General features: G+C 48.0%; 1 protein-coding gene across 3 annotated transcripts in view; it reads right to left on the reverse strand.

Moving 5' to 3' along the window:
* Window positions 1-11,487, reverse strand: part of LOC108099994 (lachesin) — a 56,331-nt gene extending 44,844 nt beyond the window's left edge. For all 3 annotated transcript variants that reach the window (XM_017203693.2, XM_017203690.2, XM_017203691.2), the window contains exon 1: window positions 11,413-11,487. The gene's annotated coding sequence lies outside the window, so the exon portion shown is untranslated. The remainder of the gene's footprint in view (window positions 1-11,412) is intronic.
* Between the last annotated feature and the right edge of the window lie 765 nt (window positions 11,488-12,252).

Consider the following 12,252-nt stretch of genomic DNA (forward strand, 5'->3'; position numbering starts at 1 on the left):
GTGATGCCGCGGGGCTGGAAAGTGGGCGGGGTAATCACTAATGGTAACTGTCATCCTTCAATCGGCAACGCTAAGCGCAATTCATTCAAAATTCCCGCCGAACGAAAGGCGGCGGAAGTTGATAGCTTGGGGTCGTGATGGCGAGGCATTTTTAATTTTGCCGCAATGAGTCCTGTTCCTGACGACTTTCACGTTGATTGGTTTCGGCCCGAAGTGAAAGCGACGGCTCTCTGCCGAGTAATTAAGAGCAAACTTATTAATCGCCGTTTGACAACTCCGCCAGTTGGCTAATTAAGTCGAATTGCCTGCAAATCGGAATTTTATTTGATTGCCTTTACCGACTGACGCTTCTTTTTCATCCCTTGTCTTCCGCCCATAAGGCTCGCCCTGCCGAACGGAAATGGAAATGAGGCAGGTCCACTGTCCCGCGGTTATGTCTTGCTAGTTGAAGTGAAAATTTGGCAGCATAGAAGGCCTTCTTCCCAGAAAGTCGTGCGATGGGTTAGGTGTCGGTTGGGTTTGGTTCGGTGGGCTCACCTTTTTGCTCGGCACTTTGCTCTGCGGCAAAAGTGTTGAGAGCCCTGCCGTTGACAGCTTCCGGTGGCGGGCTGTGTTGTCGGTGGGCCGGCATTTACAAAATGTTATAATAATTATAATTTCGTGTGTATTTGCATACTCGCCAGGGCCAGGGGTTCGACGGCGGGGCTGGAAGGGTTGTGGCTTGCTGGCTGTGGCAGCTGTGGGCTTAACATGGCAAAAGTTGTGCCTCGGCAAAGTTGGCAGCATTATGAAATGTTTGCGGCAAGCACCCACAAGGCTGGTACCTGCTGGTACTCTCCCCTCCTCTGGGCCGAGCTCCGCCATCGGTGTTCTGGCCATTTTTGCGAGGGAAAGCGATAAGTGTGTGCTCGACAAGCTCAATAATTGTGAGCGGGCGACAAGACATATACATAAATTCATGAATGCGGCCACAATTATCGGCATGTGCATGTACATGATGGAAATGTCGCTCTCCTTGGGTTATCCACGCACTAACTTATTTGCCCCACTATCTGGGAAACCATTAAAAGCACAAGAAATAACATTGCAATTTAACGGATTAGCTTTTTGGGGCCCAACGCTCTTAAGCGAGTGGGTGGACCTTAAATGCTGTCTAAATGCGGAACCAGTCTCTCTATTTACTTGATAGAAACCGGACAGAAGAAGAGAAAGCTGATTGTTTCGCATTCCACCTTCGACGAACAAGTATTTGCTGAGACTCTCGCTTTGGGATGCATTGCGTTCCTCGGAACAAGATGCATAGCTGAGCTTACTAGGAGCTTGTAATTTCGAATATCGAAATGGCTTGTGAGGCACAATCCGATTTCCTGCATGGCCCAGAGTCAGCAAATCCATTTCTGCATCGGAATATTATCCCCAATTGCACCTCCGTGTACCTCCTTTCGGCAGCTGGCAAATCGCTCCATTGTGCTGTGCCGGGGTACAACTGTAGCTTTTAATACATTGTCACTGCAATTGACATTTTGTCAAATGGCAATACAATGCGATTTCCCCTCCGATACACAGACGTAGACACATGTGGCCGGGAAAACAATCGTATCTGAGCCCCTTGCATTTGTATCTGTAAAGCAGCTTTTAATGTTGCGTAATAAATTGAAAAGTAAGCAAGCGTATAAAGCAAACACACTCACGCACATCCACCAGCTTCATTGTAGGCCATCTCTGGTGGGATGGCGGGGGAGCTGCAGAGCCAGGAACAGGACCAGGACCAGGACCAGGGGCTTGGCATTGGCAAGGCGACTATCACTTTCAGACAGTCATAAAAGTAAGTTTAACAATGCCAGCTGCCGCGCTGTTGCTGTTTCTGTTTCTGTTGCTACGATGGCTGGTGCAGTCGAATCGAGGAGGAAGATACTTATTGAGTCCGACTGCGGGACTCGGATCTGCCGGGATTGAAAAGCTCCCCGCTTTGTTTTGCAGCAGGTCCACACGATTTCGGGGCTGCTGGAAAAATGTCAATGGCTCAATGCCGGATACACGGATACCCAGACAGCCAGATACCCGGATACCCGGACACCCGGATACCCAGATACCCAGATACCCGGCTACTCGCTTTCAATTTTCAGCGTCTCTGCGATTTGTTGCCGGGCATCTCCGAGGCCCGCCCGACCATACTTAATGTCACGTATTTGATCAGAAAATTAAGGATCAAAAAGGCATTTGTGTAAGCATCTGAAAATGTTGTGATTTATTGCGCCACAGCCAGCTGGCGGGCCAGCTGGGCCAGCTCCTGGCCAAGCTGTGGGGATTTGCAGGGACTCTGCCACATGTCCTTATGATGGACGAGACCCGGCAGCTGGCGAGCCGGAGCTTCTGTCGCAGGCTCAGACTGTTTAGTTTTAAACTGGGACGTGTACAATTTAATTTAATCTTCGGATTTCGCTCCGCACAAGCTGCCCCCCTTTCCCTTTTCCCCCCGCATCCCTTTCGCCTCTGCCACTGGCAGTCTCCTCGCTCTGGCAACACATAAATTTTGCACACGACTGGCGCAAGACAAAGTGGAGGACAAGAAAATATGGAAAATCTTTTAATTTCCCAGGTTCCTTTTGTGCGTCAGATTACTGTGTTTCATTCCATTTTATGCGGCTTCATTGACATTTAGGAGAGTCGGCGCTCGTATCTTGTGTTTTCGCAATTATCTGAATTACAGTCGTCCACTGTCCTCCGCAGCCACTTACCTGGAAAAGTGATAAATCACTCACCTGAAGAGATATCCTTTGAGCAGCCAAGGGCCTTCGCATCGAGATGCGAGTGGAGGGCGAAAGTGCGGTGTCATTGCAATTAGCAAATGTGGCAAAGAATATTTCAAATATTAATTAAATTTACGGAAACTTCATCCGATAATAATCTGGAAAGCCTGCCACTCTACAGCACTCACAGCACTCACATCCCTGCGCTCCACTCCTGCCCTGTCAACTCGTCGAGCAGTCAATTTAATTTGCTGAGAGCTATTGCTTCCCACGGCACGTAAAGCAATTTGAAATGAGCAACTGACGGGCAAATTTAATAAATTTTTCACGTTTCGAAAACAGTGTGTGTGTCGGTCCGTGTCAACGAGAATGGCCCGGCGAAACCGATAGCCCGACATAATTATGCCGCTCCATATTGATGATGATTTTTGCACATTGCTGCAATTATTGTCTGTTTATGCTAATTGAAAATCAATGGAAAGCTATCGGGATAGCGTTTTCCCCGGCCACGTTAATTGCAATTGCCAGACTATTTGCCTATCATTCTCCCGCGGCGGCATTTACACTGGAAATTAAGGTGTGCTGGAGATGACTGCGGGCTGCAGCAGAGTTAGCTGCAGCTTTTCGGCCAAAACATTTGCGTTTTCCCTCAGCTGGAGAAGGGATGGGAGTCCGCACTGCGAAAGGAGCAAACGCCGGGTTGGCCAGCATTAACCGAGCAAACAGGGCTTCGGGCATAGCAAATTAAGCTGAGCTGGATTAAATTGTGATTTAAATCCAAGCAGTCCCGCCTCTCATCCAAATGTGTGCTGCTGCCGATTCCGGGTTTTAATAAATGCGAAACAAACACGAGGCGTATACTCAATTTAGGTCCCAGCAGTCTGACCGTCAGCCACTGGCAGCGGGTATTTTCGGTCTTTATGTCAAATGAAGCGTGCGAATGCCATAACGCCCCCGAAGTCTGACCATTATGTGCGCAGCCCCTGAGAATGTGCGCTGCAGGCACTACACATCACTCACCAGGGGCGCCGCAGAGGAGGGCAGGACCCTTTGTGTGTTTGCCCAACAAGTGACCAAAGTCGGCCCAAAAAGACAAGCGCCGCTTGTTGATAAAGTCATCAGCCAAAAATCGATAGAGATAATAAAGGACGAGGAAAAATGCCCAAAACATGTACACCCAGCGAGTGGAAAGTCGTCGGAGCAGAGTCGGGAATATCGATTCAAATGCGATTCCAGCCCGGTTTTATGCTCGTTCGCCGTTTTCGCTCCATTTGAGCGGGGACCCTGAATGCGAAATTAATTTATTTCCTTAAAGACCGCCATCAGCTGCCCCAGCCCTCCACCGGCAATTGAACAAATTAGAAACACGTGACGTCACTTTTAATTCTAATTGATTTCAACTTCAAATGGCGTTTTATTCGCGGCAGCGGCGCAATGGATTCAGAAACGGCCAACCGCGGCGAGAGCCATCAACGCTTATGATGCGCATAAAAATAATAAAGCATTAAATTAAATTAGTGCGCAATATTTAAAAACAAATAATCGCTCGTGGCCCGGCGCATGTTTGCGAACACAACCTGCAACCGGCCATTGCAGCGCCATAAATTATGCACAAACATTCATGCAAATCAACACTGCCTGTTTGCGTAGATGTTGTGTGGCACGGCGGGGGTTGTCGGTTGGCGGGGGTCCTTTGCCGCGAGAGCGACTCATAATCGAATTAGTTGCAATAAAGCACGAAATTAATTTCCGGTCCGCGCGCCGCAAGCCACAGCACATAATTGCGGCGCGGGGGGTGCGAGTGGAGGAGGAATTGGGAGCACGCCAATCGGATCGGATCGGTCCGCTTTCGGGTCCACACCTAACCGCTGTTCCAGTTCATAAAGCCAGACTCCTAATGGCCAATCGCACGGTATGATAAAACGCCGCACAAAGGGATAACCGACCGCATGCGAGTGCTCTTGCGCCGCAAGACGAGGCAGATAAAAAACGACTGCAGAGATACGAGCGGCAAACAAAGAAGGCTAGGCTCTCAATCGGGGACGTTCAGCGGGCGCACAAGCCCAAGACTGCGGCGCATACGAATTCAATTTTCTGGCCTTTGTTCGACAGCAGCGACGCAATGCCTCTTGGTCGTCTGTGGATTATGTGGCAGCAATTTACCCGAAAGCATCGGCATGCCTCGCATTCGCCCCATAACATCTTGCCATATTTGCAAACTCCATGGCATACTTTCCTGGGTCGATTGCTGAAAGTTGCTCGACGCTGCATGGGAAATTCCTTGCTCTCGGAGTTGCTGCACACGGAGTGGCCTCCTCCATGCGTTGATAGTTGATGTTGATGGCGCTGTTGATGGATCCCCTCAGCCATCGGTTTTCAGCCAGCCTGCCAGCATGCCAGCCTGCCAGCCCCTCGGGCACTCAGCGTGTATTGACTCTGTATTCTTTCTGTGGCGCTGGCTTAATGGCAACGTCCCCTGCGGCCAGCCATATGCAATATTTCTCAAGTCCTCGGAGGGTCTGCCGAGCAGCTCCTCGGCAGGCAGGACGGCCGTCCCACTTTCGACCGGCTCCCACTTTAAAATCCACCAGGCAGCAGTTAAAACTTTTGCCGGAGCAGTGTCTTTCGGGCCCGACCAACTCGCCCAGGCCCCGAAGTGCTATTACTAAAATTGAACACATCTATAAGTTGTCTTTTGCCATTGACGACGGCTCGGCTCACACACACAAACTCGAGCGGCTCGCTTACTCACTCACTTACTCATGTGAGCGGGAAGGCAATGCTTTTATGGTAATGAGCTCGCATTACATGAGGCGGCGAGGAAACCGAGTAAGACGGGAAAATGTTTTGACACGACGCCCACGTTTGATAGAGGCTCAGCCAAACTTTCGCACGCACCCGCGTCAGCGATTCGAGGTATAGGAGAACTGGGGTATCGGGGTATCGGAGATTCGGATGCTTATCACATAACACTGAATGGCTCCGCTCCCTGGAAGTTGGCCCTTCCGGTGGTCCTTTCGCTCGCCGCGAGTCGCCTTAAAGACGGTGCAGGCGTGCAAACTGTTTATTTCCGTCATTTCACTCGAGAGCACTTTCCCCGCTAAATTGTCGAGCGAGCGCGGCTGGGAGGCAGCCCCGCTCCTGTTGTGGGCCAAGTGCGGAGAGCCTGTCAAGTGTGCGTCCTTCTGCTAGTTGCACACTCAGCCAGGGACACATTTCATTTGCGCCCCTTTTTACGGCGCGCCTCCTTCAATGCAGGCCCCTTTGTTTTGGCGCTGGGAAACATTTTTAAATCTTGATGTCGTGTGCTCATTTCGCCCGGCCATTGTTTTTATTATTGTTGGCACTTACACGCTTTTCTGAGCCTCTGTCGAGGGGGCACAACTTGATCTCAGCGCGTCACGAGGACCTTGAACCCTCTAACGAGTTCTAACGCGGGGCCCAAGACAAAAGACACTGCAAACAGCGGTGTAAGTAGAGAATACTTAAGGCTCCCTCTTGTTTAAGGTCGCGCATCTGGACTTTGTAACGTACTTTTTCGACTGCAACTTAACTGTTTAATAATTTTAAGCGAGTTCAGCGACGCTGGTTGAAACTGAATTCCCTAATTCAATGATGGTCATCCTCTCCCCAAGTTGAAATAATACATTTACATTATAAACTGATTTTGTTCGGTTTTCCTTTGTTATTTTATGCAAAGCAGCAAAATGAAACAGAATCTGGATTTGCATGTGCAACGCCAATAAAAATTTTGGCACTCGCCAGAGCCGAGGATTAAAGTCGAATTAAATATCGGTCTCGATTACTATTTGGGTTGGGAATAATGCAACTGGAAAACGTTTTCTACTTAAAATTAAGTAAGGTTTAAATAGAAAAACACTAATTTGAAAATACCGTTTTCTGTATTCAAAGATAATTTTGAAAAAACATAGTTCGATTACACATATGGTCAATATTATTGACCTTATTGAACTGATTTTAATTCTTAATTTTTCTTGAACGGAAAATCCAAAAACCCTTTTTATACCCTTGCAGAGCAAAAGGGTATTATAATTTTAGTCAGAAGTTTTCAACGCAGTGAAGGAGACACCTCAGACCCCATAAAGTATATATATTCTTAATCAGCATCACGAGCAGAATCGGAATACGTCTGTCCGTCTGTCCACTTGTCCGTCTGTCCGTTTCTACGCAAACTAGTCTCTCAGTTTTAAAGCTATCTCGCTGAAACTTTCCAAAAGTTGTGTAGTTATTGCACGCAGTATATAAGTCGGAACGGGCCGGATCCGCCGACTATATCGGATCGCTCCCATACGAGAGTATTAAATAAAAAATTCTCACGCCGTTGTTTTTGATCGGAGCGACTTGATTTCTTTAAGATGGCGTTTTTGAACAGTTATTGAATTTCGGATTAAATTTTATCAAAATCGGTTAACTCTATCATCACTGTTTTTATCCCACGAGTATATATCAAGTTTTTTAGCAACCCTTAAATTGAGAAAAAAGTTTTATTAAAAATTGGACAACTATATCTTATAGCTGCCATATTATCTATAGGGGAAAATATCGAAAATTAATAGAAAAATGGTCAGAGCTTCGATGTTCTTTAGCCTTTATGTATTTTGTTTGACATATTTGATGACTGGAAGGGTATATAAGCTTCGGCTTGCCGAACCTAGCTTCCTTTCTTATTTTTCAAACAGTTTTGTACTCGAGAGAGAGAAAAGTGAAATCATATTAAGAACTAGTTAAGCTTATTTATTGTTATCGACTTTTCTGTGTACTAAGCCTGCCAGTATTTTAAGCGTTTAAATGTAGTTTCTTCAAAAGTAGTTTGCTGAATTTTATAAAAAAAAACCCTGCCCCTCGAAGTAAAAATTAAAGAGCCAACCGTGTAGTTATCCTGAAAAGGAGCACAAAATATTTAGTATCTTTTTATGCAAAGTGCGAGCAGGCGGCCAGGAAAATACTTGTCGTTGTTAGAAAAAATAAATAAATAAACAAAAAAGAAAATGGCAAAATTCAACGTAAATGTAATAATCATTGTAAAGAGGTCATGGAAAAATGTAGAATTCTCCCTACGTCGACTGTCTGGCACAAGTGGCAACATTTTAGTGTCAGTCTGTTGTTTTCCGCCCTGACAGAATGGCTTCAATAAAAACACCGAGTAGGGCGAAAGCAAAAGCAGAAAGCAGAGGCGGTTCCCAGAAAAGACAAAAGAAGTTTTCTCCACACACAGGGTAATTTTTAGTTAACGAGCAGCCGAAACGTATTCACGCTCAGCTTAATCCTCAGGGACCCACAGGACCTGAATCCTTGTTTCGGTCCTGATTCGCTCTCTTTGCACAGTGCGTGTGTGCTTAGGACCAGTGCAGTCGGATAGTGCTGCTCTATGGTCGTTCTATTAAAGCCTAATTGTGGGCAATTACTTGCCGCTCGGCTAATAAAAACGTTAGAGATATTTGCACATTTCAACTAATGATTTTCTGCTTAGGCCTAAGCAAACACTGCGAAAATTTAAGTGGCCAGTTGAGAAACGCAGGCTTCCGGTGCGTAAATCACACCCATCACACCCACACCACGCAAAAACGGTCGTCCTCACAACATCTCATTAGCAGGCGGCTGACACAGTTATTAATAATTCACTCAGTGCTAATAGAATGTTTGTACTTCGAGTGTGTCACATGACACAGAAGCCCAAATCACAGGACAGGGACATGGCCCAAGCTCTTTCGATAATTAGCCAATACCCTGAATAATTCACAACCGAGTCGAAAAATACTCGACTGATACCTGGACGGCACCTGCGAACAGCTGGGACCCCAGCCATCAATCAAGATTGGTTGCCAGCCAGGCACTCGTGTAATTTTCCAGTCATCAATTTGCGTGGCCCGCCTTCGACTTCAGCTTGATTATGCAAAGTCCTCATTAAGGGCTTAATTTGTACAGCTCCAGGCAAGCGATGTAATTTGAATTGGCTGCTCCCCGTCTTGCAGCCCATTGTTAATGTTTGCGTTGGCTTTTAATCCCATTTCCAGTCATGAGCTCGCCTAGCCGATTTGACGGTAGAGCCCATATTTAATTGAGTTCGTACCCTGAACGAAGTTTGTGACCTGGGCCCACAATGGAGTCCCTAGCAAGTCCCATTCCTTTTGAGAACTTTCGGACTTGGGCCTCTGGACCTTGCGAAAAACTCGAATTGCAAGTTCCAATCAAACGGAAAGCACTAAAAGCTGCCAGCCGATATTTATCTGCAAAGTGCGCACAATGCGGGCTGCACACAATCACAATGCCGGGAGATAAGCCGGCCTGGCCGAGCAGAAGTCACAAAAATAAATGGAAATTAAAAGTTGGCAGCATCCTTATTGGACTGCATCCTTTCCGAGTGACATACAGATGGCCGACGCGGCTTGAAATATGCCAGGCCCGCATTTTAAAGGGGCGAGTGAGTGCGTGTGGCCGAAGTTGAACAAAAAGCATCTAATGGCGCACGTTTCAAATTCAAGATTACGCGAATGCCTCTGCCAAGTGCATCGTTGGCGGGGAACATCTGCTGGGGCGTCTTTCGATTGGAGCGTACGTGCGCTCGCGGCTTGGTTAACATGACATCATCGAGCAACGAACGGAGTCTAATGAATAAAAATGAATTTAAAGGCCAGGCCAGCATAAAAACAAAGGCCTCGGCACGAGCCATCATTTTGGGGGGAGAGTCAGACCAGCAGGCTGCCAGCCAGTCTACGCACTGATCCAGTGACTCGGGTAGGCAGTCGGCCAAGAAGCGGGCTCATAACTAAATGGGAATCTTACATGACGTCCGACGGAGCTGCTCCAGTTCTGTTTTTGCTGTGGCAGCAGCTCCAGCATCGCCCTGCCTTGTAATCCGTTACTTAAATATGGCTTGTTTTTTATTTGGCTTTGCTATTATGCCTGTGGGTATTTTGCATAAATAACTATGAGCAGAACAGGGCAAAAAGCTGGCTCGAGACGGCATACACACTAGCGAGGACTTCCATGTGCACACAATCAAATCAAATCAAGACAAGACGAACTACAATATGCCGAGTGAGGCGAGTACTTCTTTGTGTCACTTTTCGCCGAGCTCCAATTTAAATATTTGCGGTGCCTAGTCTGCCCTAGCATATTGACATTGCGACTCAACTCGGGAAGCAAATAGGTCGGGCGGCCAAGGGGCGTATGATAAACACCCATTTCGCACTCGCCTGAGTCGGCAGTGCTCATTAGCCATCACACAAAGTGTCAAAACAGAAGTCATAAAACAGGACCATTAGGCGTGTCAGCCGCATTTGGTTTCAACGGTAAGGCGGTAAGGCAGGCGGAGTAGGAGGGACGTGAGGCATGCTCCTCTTTCTATTCCCACCCTCACTTCCATTCCTTACCAGTTGTATCCCGATGACAGTCCAGCATTGACATAGGTCTACCACGAATCACCACGTCCTGCCACCTGGCGATCTCTCCGTCTTGGCACGTGAGTGTGCGTGCGCGCTTTCGAATATCAAACTCGCATTAAATTTGACATCGAAGCGGAAATACATTTAATTGCTTTCTGCGTGGGCAATCCCCCGACGTCCTTGCACTCTCCCACACAAACTGACACCCCCCACCCACACCTCAAGCGCCCCACACATGTAAACGGCAACGACTTTTGCCATTAGCGCCGTCTCCAAGGGATCAGCTAACAAATATTTGGCTTTCCTTGCCAATTTCCATGGCCTCCATTTTGTCATTATATTAGGAAGCCGTCGGACCCCCGATGCCCCATTCGCATTACTTTTGAGGTATGGTCTGGTGCTCTGAGCCGGCTTCACAATAATCGCGTCGGGCCTGTTTACGGCACGTTGCCGAAAGTAATTATTGGGGGTCCTGATATGCTCAAGCCAATTTTCAGTATAGGTGACAAGTATGGCGTTGTAGTTAAGCGAACACACATCCAAAAACTAAACCAGCATTGATACCGTAGCCTGCTTAAACTTTAATTTTAATCTCGATGCAATTAGAGCATAAGGAGAAAATGGTGAACGGCAGATAAAGATTATGCCAGGAGCTGAGTGAGAAAGGTCCATTTAATCATTTACCGACAGGCTAAAACTCAATTTACCAACTTATATGCTGCTGCTGGACATATTACAACGAATATGTGTGTAGAAAATGTAAAAATTATTTCAAAAGCAATATTACATAAGTGCAAAATTTTATTTTTTGTCATCTGAGACAGAAATACAGCAAAGGCTGTATACTTTTTTAAAAATCTCTACTATATGAAAAAAAATCAGTATACTGTTGAATTGAATCCGAAAACCAAAGACCTGTTCCTTCTTGGGGTGTCTTATAAAAACTGCGCAAGAGAATTTTACTGCAGCCTCAAGTTATGCTCCGTTTATGCTCCTCCAGAGTGATAGCCAACCCATTTAGACAGCCACCTCCCTGCGGAAGGGGGTTCCGTTTACCTGCCGTAAATGATGTGTTTTGAAGCGAGGTTCGTGTTGTGTGTTTGACAGCAGCCAAGTTTGTGCTCGCCGCAGGCCATAAACCAAAGCCCAAACTTCCGAGTCCCGCATAAATAAGCCAACTCGGAGCCGTAGGCCACCGAGCAGGTTGGGCGGTACACAGGCGGGGTAAAGTCACATTAGGCACGTGTCATACTCACATGCGAGGTTGGCCAACTGTGGATGGCGTCCAGGAGCGGCTCAGCCTGGAGCGGATTCCGGTGGCGGGTCCTGGCTGCTTATCCGGCTGCGGCACTCGCGACTCCGCACGGCGGCGACCACCAGTGGGGTTATCGGTCACGCACTGTAGCTACCGTCGGACATACGTTCGGATGCAATGCGATTTGGGTCACAGTGGTAACAGGCCGACAATGCAGCCGCACACTTCACAGTTGTCACTGGCGCTGCCTATTCTTCGGTTTCTCGGCAACTCGGTAACTCGGTTTCTCGGTTCCTCTGGCACACAGGCGCTGCCGTTTCTGTTTCCGTTTCCGCTTTCACTTTTTGTCACCGTGGACTTTCAGTTGCGTTCGCTGGCGGGACGCGGGGCACTGAAACTTTCCTCCCGCCACACACCGATTTTCCCGATCACAAGTGCGTTCGAAGGGATAACTCGTTGCTCGCGCGGAGAAACACACAACATGAAGTTCTCGATAACTCCAGACGCACTTTTGCCGCCGGAAATCCAGAGCTTCAGCTTCAGCTTCAGCTCCAAACTCAGCCCCTCACTCTGTGCGGCCTTGTTGTTGCTGTGGCGAAGGGTCTGCCTGAGTTCGCTTTGTTGTTGTTGCCAGTGGGACTACGAGCGATGCGGTCGCTTCCGCAGCGTGCACAGCTTTCGACGAGCAAACGAAGAGGACTGACAGAACGACCGCGCCGACCAGGACTCACCGCGCCTTCGGGAACCGCTCGCCGCTGGAAGGGAGCGTCCGCACATGCGCCCTTCCCGGCCGAGCGAAAGCTCCGGCAGCTTTCAGGTCAGCGGCCCGCTGCTCCTCCGA

The sequence above is a fragment of the Drosophila ficusphila genome, unplaced genomic scaffold (assembly GCF_018152265.1).
Source record: "Drosophila ficusphila isolate 14025-0441.05 unplaced genomic scaffold, ASM1815226v1 contig_414, whole genome shotgun sequence".
Taxonomy (NCBI): Eukaryota; Metazoa; Arthropoda; class Insecta; order Diptera; family Drosophilidae; genus Drosophila; species Drosophila ficusphila.